Here is a 10,634-nt window from a genome sequence, read left to right as displayed (position 1 = left end):
TCGAGTGTGGTACCGCAGAATGGAATTAAGAATTCTCTAAACTAGTGTTTTTGATAAATATAAAATTAACGAGACTATATTTTCCTGGGAAAACAAAAGAATAAAATCAACATTCTTTACTTCTTAACTGGCATAACTTATTATTTTTTTAATTAGTTTATTACTTTATTTTAAAACATTTTTATGTTTTAATGAAAACACAATTAGCTACTTTCCTAATTTGTGTATAACAATTGTATATAACAAATTTCTACCAAACCTTGTTGTTTAATATTTGCTGACTTGAACTCTTAGTTTACATAATCAAATATGCTTTCACCGAGACTATGAAATTAGCATGAAGACCCAGAGTCCAAATAAATTGTGGAATAAATGAGAATCAGGAAATGGACTGAACGGCATTCAAAATGTCCTGTTTATCTTAGTATATCTTTATAGCATACCTTTTATGAGAAAGATTTTTCATGAGAATCTTTTCTAGAGAATTTATAGCTTAGAGAGAAAAGAGTATTATTAATAACAATAAAAGAATTGTAAATTCTGGGACACATTTATACATTTTTTAGGTGAGATGAATTTTAAAACATTTTCAAGGGTGTCTTAGTGCTAATATATTTATCCTATCATCAAATAAGTAACTTTAAATTTGTGATTGACAAACAATACTGTTAGAAAGAGCCTTTTGCAATTTTCAAGATGTATATTATTAATTTTTCTGTAAGTATATGGCCGTTTGTGAGGTATTTATACCTAGGCACCAAAGTATAAAAGAGACAACTGTTTCTCTTGCAGTGAAATGATGCTTACTTTAAAATTTTTTTCTGATTAATCTAAAAACAATAACAGTATTTTAGACCAGGTTTTTGTTATTATTTTGAGGTGACTTTATTTCACACTGAGCTCCATAAACAGATTCCCTGTGGTTCAAAATGAACAATAGGGGTCAGGAAAGAAAAAAATTGTGTCAGAAACCAGTCTGGAAACTCTTTTAAGCTACAAATAAAGTATAACATTGTCTTTTGCTTTATTATGTAAAGTGTACATATTTAACTTTAAAAATTAGTAACCTTTCAAAGTAAACAATGAAAACTTAAATGTACTCACAATCTTAAAATTATGATTTAGTTTGCCTCAATCAAGCCTGAGACATATTTGCTAATGATTGAAGAAAGTTGTTTTTTGCCTTTATTAGAACAGTTTTGTATTTTACTCACTCCCTTTTATTCCTTCTTCCATCCCACATAGTCAAAAACTAGTGTAAAAGTAAAATTTCCTATGTAAATTTTACTTTTTGTGTGTAATAATATGTATTATTTTTGAAATATTTTATATAATTTTCACTATAAAAAGATTTTAAAATCATACTAAGCTAAAATTTGTACCTTACTCACTTTTAATCAATTCTACTAGTTTTGATCCTTTCTAAAAAACAGAACAAAAAACTAGCAATTTTTAAATTGGTGTGTGGCTGCATTCTTACTTTAAAAAAAATTGAATTTATGGGGGTGAGTGGGCCCACAAAACCATACAGATTTCAAATGTGTAACACAACAAAACATCACCTGCACACTGTATTGTGCACCCATTGCCCAAAAGCAGTCTTTTCCATTCCCATTTATTACCCTTTGCTCACTTCCACTTACTCTAAGGTAGATGCTGGACATGATCCTTTCCCTTCTCCAACCACATGGCATTGTGGTCATGGATTCTGACCTCAAGCCATGACATAAAGGATGATCAAACTGAAACTAAGGTTTTACCAAGAGAATGGAACTGAGTCACCAGCTATCTATCAAGGAGGGAAAATACAAAATAGGCTAGTACCATGTCCCCTACCCTCTGCTTACCTACTTGCTTGTACATAGGCCAAAAGTTTCTATTGAGTAACAGCCCAAGACTTAGCTATTTAAAAACCAACCTCACCCTGTGGAGTGTGAAACTTTCACGGGTCACCATCAGTGCTGCCCCTGTATGTAAGTAGTAAAGGCTAGGTATGTTCCATCTAGTTCTCCTTGTGGTTTCATTGGGATCCCGCAACAACACAAGATTCATTTTCTGGGTCTGGACCTCCTGCCTTTTACATACCCCACCCCTCTATCACCACACTATCATCTGTATCTATGTGTTATAGATAGATATTTTTTTTCTTAATCCTCTCATCTTCTTTCATGCAACTCACAACTTCCTTCCCCTCTGATAGCTGTCATTCTATTCCATGCATCCATGTCTCTGTTCCTATTTTGTTTATTAGTTTATTTTGTTCATTGGATTTCACATAAAGTGAGATGACATGGTACTTGTCTTTCTCTGACTGGCTTATTTTACGTAGCATAATAATAAGTCTATCTATGCTGTTGTAAAAGGTAAGATTTCCTTCTTTTTTTATGGCTGAGTAGTATCACATTTTGTAAATGTACCAAAGCTTTCTTAGCCACTTATCTACTGATAGGTACTTGCCATTTCCAAATTTTGGTTATTATAAATAATGCTGCAATGAACATAGGGGGTGCATATAGTCTTTAGAATTAGTGTTTTAGTTTTTTTTGTTTTTGGAGCATGTGCATGAGAAAGAGAGGGAGAGAGAGAGAAAGAGAGAGAAAGAGAGGAAGAATGGGAAAAGGAGAGTGAGAGGGAGAGGGAGAGGGAGAGGGAGAGGGAGAAGGAAAGGAAGAGGGAGAGGGAGAGGGAGAGGGAGAGGGAGAGGGAGAGAAAGGAACAAACAGAGACAGGAAGGGAGAGAGATGAGAAGCATCAACTTATAGTTATGGCACCTTAGATGTTCATTGATTGCTTTCTCATATGTGCTTTGACCAAAGGACTGCAGCCAAGCCAGTGACCCCTTGCTCAAGCCAGTAACCTTTGGGCTCAAGCCAGCAACCATGGGGTCATGTCTATGATTCCATGCTCAAACTGGATGAGCCAGCACTCAAGCCAATGACCTTGGGGTTTCAGACCTAGGTACTCAGCATCCCAGGCCAACATTCTATACACTGTACCACTGCCTGGTCAGGCTGTTTTAAGTTTCTTAGGATATATTCCCAGAAATGGAATCACTGGGTCATAAGGCAGTTCCATTTCTAATTTTTCTGAGGAAACTACATACCATTTTCACAGTGGCTGCACCAGTCTGCATTCTGTCAACAGTGTATGAGAGTTCCCTTTTCTCCACACCCTCCCCAGCACCAGTTATTTGTTGGTTTATTGATGATAGCCATTCTGACAGTTGTGAGTTGATATCTCATTGTGGTTTTAATTTGCATAACTCTGATTACTGACGTTGAGCATGTTTTCATATGTCTATTGGCCATCTCTATGCCCTTTTTGGAGAAGTGTCTGTTCAGGTTTTTTCTCATTTCATAATTAGGTTGTTTGTCTTTTTGGGGTTTTGTTTAAGTTTTTAAACATATTTTGGAAATTAGCCCTTTAATGGATATATCATTACAAAATATGTTCTCCCATTCTCTGGGTACACTTTTCATTTTGTTGTTCTTTTTTTTTTCTGTGCAAAAGCATTTTAATATGATATGGTCTTATTTGTTTATCTTGCTTGAGGAGATATACCATAAAAATATTGCCATGAAAAATGTTTGAAATTTTACTGCTTATGTTTTCTTCTAGGATTTTTATGGTTTTGTGACTTACATTTGAATCTTTAATCCATTTTGAATTATTCTTTTATATGGTGTAGTTTCAATTTTTTCATGTATCTGTCCAATTTTCCCAACACCATTTATTGAAGAGACTGTATTATATGTTTTTGCTTTCTCTGTCAAATATTAATTGACTGTAAGGCATGGGTTTACTCATGGACTCTCTATTCTGTTGTATTGATCTATATGCCTGTTTCTACTGCCAATACCATGTTGTTTTGATTACTATGAGATTGTGCTATAATTTGATATTAGTGTGATACTTCCAATTTTGTTCTTCTTTTTCAAATGTGCTGAAGCTCTTCAGTGTGTTTTGTGGTTTCATATGAATTTTTGAAGTATTTGTTCTATATCTGTGAGGTATACCATTGATATATTAATAAGAATTGCATTGAATCTGTAGATTACTTTGAGTAGTATGAACATTTTAATGATGTTAGTTTTTTTTATTCATAAACATGGCATATGCTTCTGCTTATTTGTATTTTCCTCAATTACTTTCTTTAGTATCTTATAAATTTCAGAGTAAGTGTCTTTTACTTTCTTGGTTAAAGTTATTCCCATGTACTTATTTTCCCTTTGCAATGGTAAATGAAATTGTTTTCTTAATTTCTCTTTCTGATAGTTTATTATTGGTGTATAAAATGACAGTGATTTCTAAATACTAATTTTGTATCCTGCCACTTTTCTAAATTCATCTCTTAGGCCTAGTAGATTTTTGGTGGAGACTTTAGGGTTTTCTATGTACAATAATATCATGTCATCAGTAATAAGGACAGTTTTACTTCCTTCTTTCCAAATTGGACGCTTGTTTTTCTTTTCTTTTTTTATTATTAATTTTAACGGAGTGACATTGATTAATTAGGGTACATAGATTCAGAAAAAGCACCTCCAGGTTATTTGATTATGTTGTGTACCAATCATCCAAAGTCAAATTATCTTCCATCACCTCTATTTGGTTTTCCTTGTGCCTCTCCCCTCCCTCCACCCCCTCCCTCTTCTCCCTTCCCCTCCCCCTGGTAACCATCACACCCCTTTCCATGTCCCTGAGTCTCATTTTTGTGTTCCACCTATGTATGGAATCATATAGTTCTTAGTTTTTCTGATTTACTTATTTCACTCAGTATAATGTTATCAAGGTCCATCCATGTTGTTGTAAATGATCTTATGTCATCATTTTTTATGGCTGAGTATTATTCCATAGTATATATGAACCACATCTTCCTGCACAAAGAAGATTGGATGCTTTTTATTTCTCCTTCTTGTCTGACTTATGTGGCTAGGAATTCTAGTACTATGTTGAATAAGAGTGGTCCCCCCTTGGACTCAGTATAGAGGAAGTGGCCCCTACTCCAGAGCCATACTCTTAGTCTCTGCCAGAGTCTCCAACTCTTGCTTTCCTGGGAGGAGCACACCACAAGTTCAGGTTGGGTGCAGGCAATCATCCTTTCTGCAAGAACAAATTAAACAAAAGGGAGTTGCTAGGGCTCAAAAGACAGATCAAAAAAGTCTCTCATTGAGGGTGGTGCCAGTTGAGCTTGCAGGAGGGGACCAACACTTGGTCCAGTCCTAGACAATAGCTTTTGAGGGATACATACTTTGAATGTTCCCAAAAGAGAGACTAAGGCAGTGGTCTCAAACTTTTTGAAGTCGGGCACATTTAAAATCCTACAAATAATTGTAGGCACACTATATACAAATTTCTGAGAAATATATTATAATAATTAAGACAAATATTAAATAAAAAATATAAAGTCAAAGCATGCTTTTATGGTAATTAAATGAAATAAATATGATAAAATTAAATTTATTGACATTAAAAACATTTTTATGTTACACTTTTTGAGTTATGCTTTTTAGAATTTATAAAAAAATGGTTAAAAAATTAAAAAATGACAAAATAGTTACTTTATATATATATACATATATATATACACACACACACACACATATACATTCTTAGTAAGATTTAGTAAATTTGGCAGGTCCCAGAGAGAATTTGTTAAGTTTTTTCATTCTTGTATTTATGAGAAACATGAGCCTGATGTGTCCTAGCAATTTCTTCAATGTTTGGACATATACTTGAAAGGCAAACTCTCATTTCCTCATCAATACATTAAAGAATTCCTGTCTTTTGACTTTTAATTATGTTGAGTGAAGAAAACCCCCACCATACATATCATCTTTTTTTTTTTTTTTTTTTTTTTTTTTTTTTTTTTTTTTTTTTTTTTTATTTTTCTGAAGCTGGAAACAGGGAGAGACAGTCAGACAGACTCCCGCATGCGCCCGACCGGGATCCACCCGGCACGCCCACCAGGGGCGACGCCCTGCCTACCAGGGGGCGATGCTCTGCCCATCCTGGGCGTCGCCATGTTGCGACCAGAGCCACTCTAGCGCCTGAGGCAGAGGCCACAGAGCCATCCCCAGCGCCCGGGCCATCTTTGCTCCAATGGAGCCTTGGCTGCGGGAGGGGAAGAGAGAGACAGAGAGGAAAGCGCGGCGGAGGGGTGGAGAAGCAAATGGGCGCTTCTCCTGTGTGCCCTGGCCGGGAATCGAACCCGGGTCCTCCGCACGCTAGGCCGACGCTCTACCGCTGAGCCAACCGGCCAGGGCACATATCATCTTAACTTTACACCAAACAAAGGATAGAAGGAACTTGCCTCCAGTCTTTCCTGGGAACATGGGGGGGTAGTGTAAACAATCCAGCACCACAGCTTAACAGCCTTTTGCAACCTAATCAGGCGAGTGAGGTGGGGGGTTGGGCAGACTGTCAGCTTACAGCCAATTCCCCACACCTCTGTCCCCCCAAAATCTAAACTCCAAAAATGCTTTTGGTTTTTTGGTCCCCAACAGGCATATATTTCTCTGAAATACCAGAGGGTGCACCTGGAAATCTTCTAGGGTGCACTAGTGTGCCCTGGTGCACACTTTGAGAACCACTGGACTAAAGGAACCCATGTTGTCATTGAACCTATATAAACCCACGTTGCTGCTTACCCAGAGGTTATTACCCTAAATACAAAGCTCCTGTTATTATTTCCTGTCTTGGTCCTAAAGCAAAAGAGAGTCAGTGGAAGGATTATCTATACACACACCCCAATTTCCCACCCTTCACAAAACCTAGCCAGCAAGATATTGAGTGAATTAACAGAGCGGGAATTTTGAAGATTCTTTAGGTGTAATTTTTCTAGCACTCCTAATTACCTAGAAAAGGTTTTACCATTATCTTAACAGTCTGCTTAGTACTTTCTCATAAGTACTAAGTTATTTCCAGTAAGGCAGAACATTAAAGAATAACAACGCTGCAGAGTTACCACCGTCATGTTCTCCACCCAATAAGAAAAATATATTTAAAAATTTTACCTTTTATAACCACCAGTTCTCCTACTACTTGAAGCAAAGACTCTTCTTGACTACCTGTGATTTTACTTATGCACATAACTAATTGTCAGTAGCAGATGGTTGCTTCAGGTAATGACCACAGTAAACCTCAACAATCATATTATTAGACTACCAAAAAGGAGGTCAATATTGCCAAGGGTGCTGGAAGTTGGTTATAAGCAATCATTTCATTAATTAGAACAGGACATCTTAGGCAAAAAAGGAAAAAAAAATCTCTTATATCATTTTTAATCATGGACAGTCTCAAGATATTTTATCCATCTTCCAACAACTTTCGCAGTAATGGAAGTGATTGTCAAAGCTTTGTTATGGTGTGTGCCAAATAAGGGTCGCTCTCAGTACATTGGCAAAATGCTAGGATTAGAAGTATTCAGTTTTGATGTAAAAATACTAATCTCTCCTGATATTTTTATAGAATCCTTTCCTAAAGAGCCGAGGGCACTCTATTACCAACAACACACTTTTCCTCTGGTTGGCTTTGTGGATTTCAATTCATCAAGTACTTATCAATTAGCCAGATACTGTGCTTAGTTATAGAGATACAGAGAGCAATACATAAGATGTGGACCTTTCAGCTCACTGATTCTTAAATTTTATTGTGCCTAAGAATCATTTTTGGGGTTTGTTAAAAATGTATATTTCTGGTCCTTTTTCTCAGAGATACTAATTCAAAAGGTCTGATTGTGCCCAGGAATCTGTATTGTTTTTAGCTATTCCAGGTAATTCTGGTGCATACAGTTCTCAGCCATCACATCATGATGGTTCAAAGTAGGATAGATACTTTGGAATCAGGTTGGCCAGGGTCTAGCTCCCCAGATCTGTATGATCACATGTAAGTTCCTAGTTCCTGAACTGACTGAATCTCACTTTTCTTTTTAGTAAAATCCTTACTTCATAAAATTATTGAGAATATTGAATGAGAAGATATATGGAAAGTACTTAGTAAAGGAATTCATTTCAGGTAAAAACTCACAAAATGAGAGTCTTTGTTAGTCTGAACAAACAAATCTGGACCAACTTTACTATGTGCAATAAATCCAATTGGGTAATGTTCAAAGTAACAGTCTGGGGATAATTGAGGCATCTAGGAGGAACTGACTTATGATGAAAGGCAGAAATAATTTAGAATTTACAGCTGTATAAAGTTAAAAGGTTTAGCATGGTAGTGGGAAGAGACATAGCTGAAGTGCATACAGAAGGCATTCTGACCAAAATACAGAATAAGGTGATTACAGTTTCTGAAGCAACTATAGTATGGAAAGGGAAATTGCAATAGCTTTCCTAATAAATAATGTGGTGGATTATTGGTCATCCTGATATGTTGAAGGGAACACTAATTTTTTATTTCTTTTTATTAAGTGAGAGGCAGGGAGGCAGAAAGAAAGACTCATCCATGTGCCCTGACCTGGATCCACCTGGCAAACTCCCTACTGGGTGATGCTCTGCCCATCTGGGGCTATTGTTCCATTGCTCAGCAACCAAGCTATTTTAGTGCCTGGGATGAGGCATGGAGCCATCCTCAGTGCTGAGGGCCAACTTGCTTGAATCAATTGAGCCATGGTTGCAGGAGCAGAAGAGTGAGAAAGAGAGAGAGAGATAGAGAGATAGAGAGAGAGAGAGAGAAGCAGGAGGGGGAGAAGCAGATGGTCATTTATTCTGTGTGCCCTGACCGAAAATTGTATCCAGGATATCCACAGGCTGGGCAGCAACTCTACCACTATGCCAACTGGCCAGGGCTAGGAAACACTAATTTTTAAAAAATTACTAAAATACCATTTTCACAAGAGCACACAAAAAACTGCTATTCACTTTTTCTTTGTTGGTTAAATAAGAAAAAAACACATCCAAGAAATTTATCTCCAAAGAGGGAAAAAACCCCCAAAGATTTGCTAAAGAATAGAGACCATCAGATTAAAGATCCAGATCCTAGAATTATTATTATTATTTTTGAAACATGGATTAGGACTGAAAATAATAAACTGTATCTGTTTTCTTAACCTTTTAGTGGTCTTATTAATTTGTAACATAATTAGCCCTGTCCAGCTGCCTCAGTGGATAGAGTTTTGGCTGGATGTACAGACAACCCAGGTTCGATTTCTGGTCAGTGCACACAGGAGAAGTGACCATCTGCTTCTCTCTCCCACCCCTTCCTCTTTCTCTCCCTCTTCCCCTCCCATAGCCAGTTGCTCAGTTCCAGCATCAGCCTGGGTGCTGAGAATAGCTCATTGGTCCGAGCCTTGGCTGCAGGTGCTAAAAATACTTGATTATTCGAGCATCGGCCCCAGATAGGGATTGCCAAGTGGATCCCAGTCAGGGCATATGCATGAGTCTGTTTCACTATCTCCCCTCCTCTCAATTAAAACAAATTATAATATAATTTCATCAGCAGTTATTATTTTATTGCACTAGTTTTAATAGCTTTATATAGAAAATTTCTGTAAAGTGCTTGAATAAAGAATATCACTATTTTTGAACAATGAAAAGTCACTATTTTTGTAAAAGTTTATATAAAATGGGTTGTATGTGTCAATAGAGGTAGATGAAAGTATATTAAAAGCAAATTTACTGAAAAATAAATTATGTTTTATAAATTTCCTACTCAAAATTTGAACCGTGAGGTAGAGGACCAGATAGTCTTTTAATTAAAACAGAAAAGCTCATATGACTGTAACCAGCCTGCTAATCTTTAAATTATGTGCCAGTAGATAGTGAACTGATCTAAAGCTGCCAAAAGCCCACCACAATTTTTCCCATCCTATTTCCCCAAATCCCATTCTAACAAAAAATTAACAGTGTTCAATAGAACATTGACCAAATCTAGACTTTAAGACTTCTTCCTTTCACTCCATAAAACTCACTCTTCTTTCAAACCCCATCCAGTCTCCCAGAAATAATGACTGTAGCTGACTTATTATTATTACTTTTTAACTAGAGTAAGCTCTGAATAAACAGCATTTGATTAGTTCTGTATGTGGTTTTCATTCTTTTGACAACGGGAATTAAGGTTAATTTCTAGTCTTACTTATTCATGGCCATACTGTGATAGTGTATCAATTGAGAGCACAGAGTCTGTGTCACAAGCTTGTCTCCACATATGCATAGCCACATCACAAAATATGCATGCAGATTCTTCCAGCAAGCAGCTTCACCCAGTAAATGCAGATGTAAACTCCTTCAAAGACTATACTTTCAGGGATCATTTCTATAGTTTGTAAACTCCTTCAATGTTTAAACAAAAAGAACTCCAGAGAAGGCATCTTGATGGTGGGAGCTTTGGTTCATTCTCAGTGGCCATATCATAACTTCACTGAATCCTTTTTTGTTTCCCAGTTCACTGCTATTGGTCTACCTCTTGCTAGTCTTTTCCCCGGGGAGAAGATCTTTATACTCATTCCTTTATTGTCTGTCTGTTTTGAGGAAGAGAGAGGAGAAAGACAATGAAAAGGGACAAAGGTAAGTCTTAGCTGTGAAAATGGAAAAAAAAATACTCGTATAATACCAAGTAAAACAAAAATCAAATCATGATTTGTAACTAAGTGTGTTAAGACTTGCTTGATACATTGTAATGCTTTGAAAATATTT

General features: G+C 36.5%; 1 pseudogene; it reads left to right on the top strand.

Moving 5' to 3' along the window:
- Positions 1-10,229: 10,229 nt before the first annotated feature.
- Positions 10,230-10,344, top strand: LOC136316563 (small nucleolar RNA U3; annotated as a pseudogene).
- Positions 10,345-10,634: the final 290 nt, after the last annotated feature.

This window comes from Saccopteryx bilineata, chromosome 12 (assembly GCF_036850765.1).
Source record: "Saccopteryx bilineata isolate mSacBil1 chromosome 12, mSacBil1_pri_phased_curated, whole genome shotgun sequence".
Classification (NCBI taxonomy): Eukaryota; Metazoa; Chordata; class Mammalia; order Chiroptera; family Emballonuridae; genus Saccopteryx; species Saccopteryx bilineata.
The sequence above is the reverse complement of the archived record's forward strand: the minus strand, read 5'-3'. Positions and strand labels throughout refer to the sequence as shown.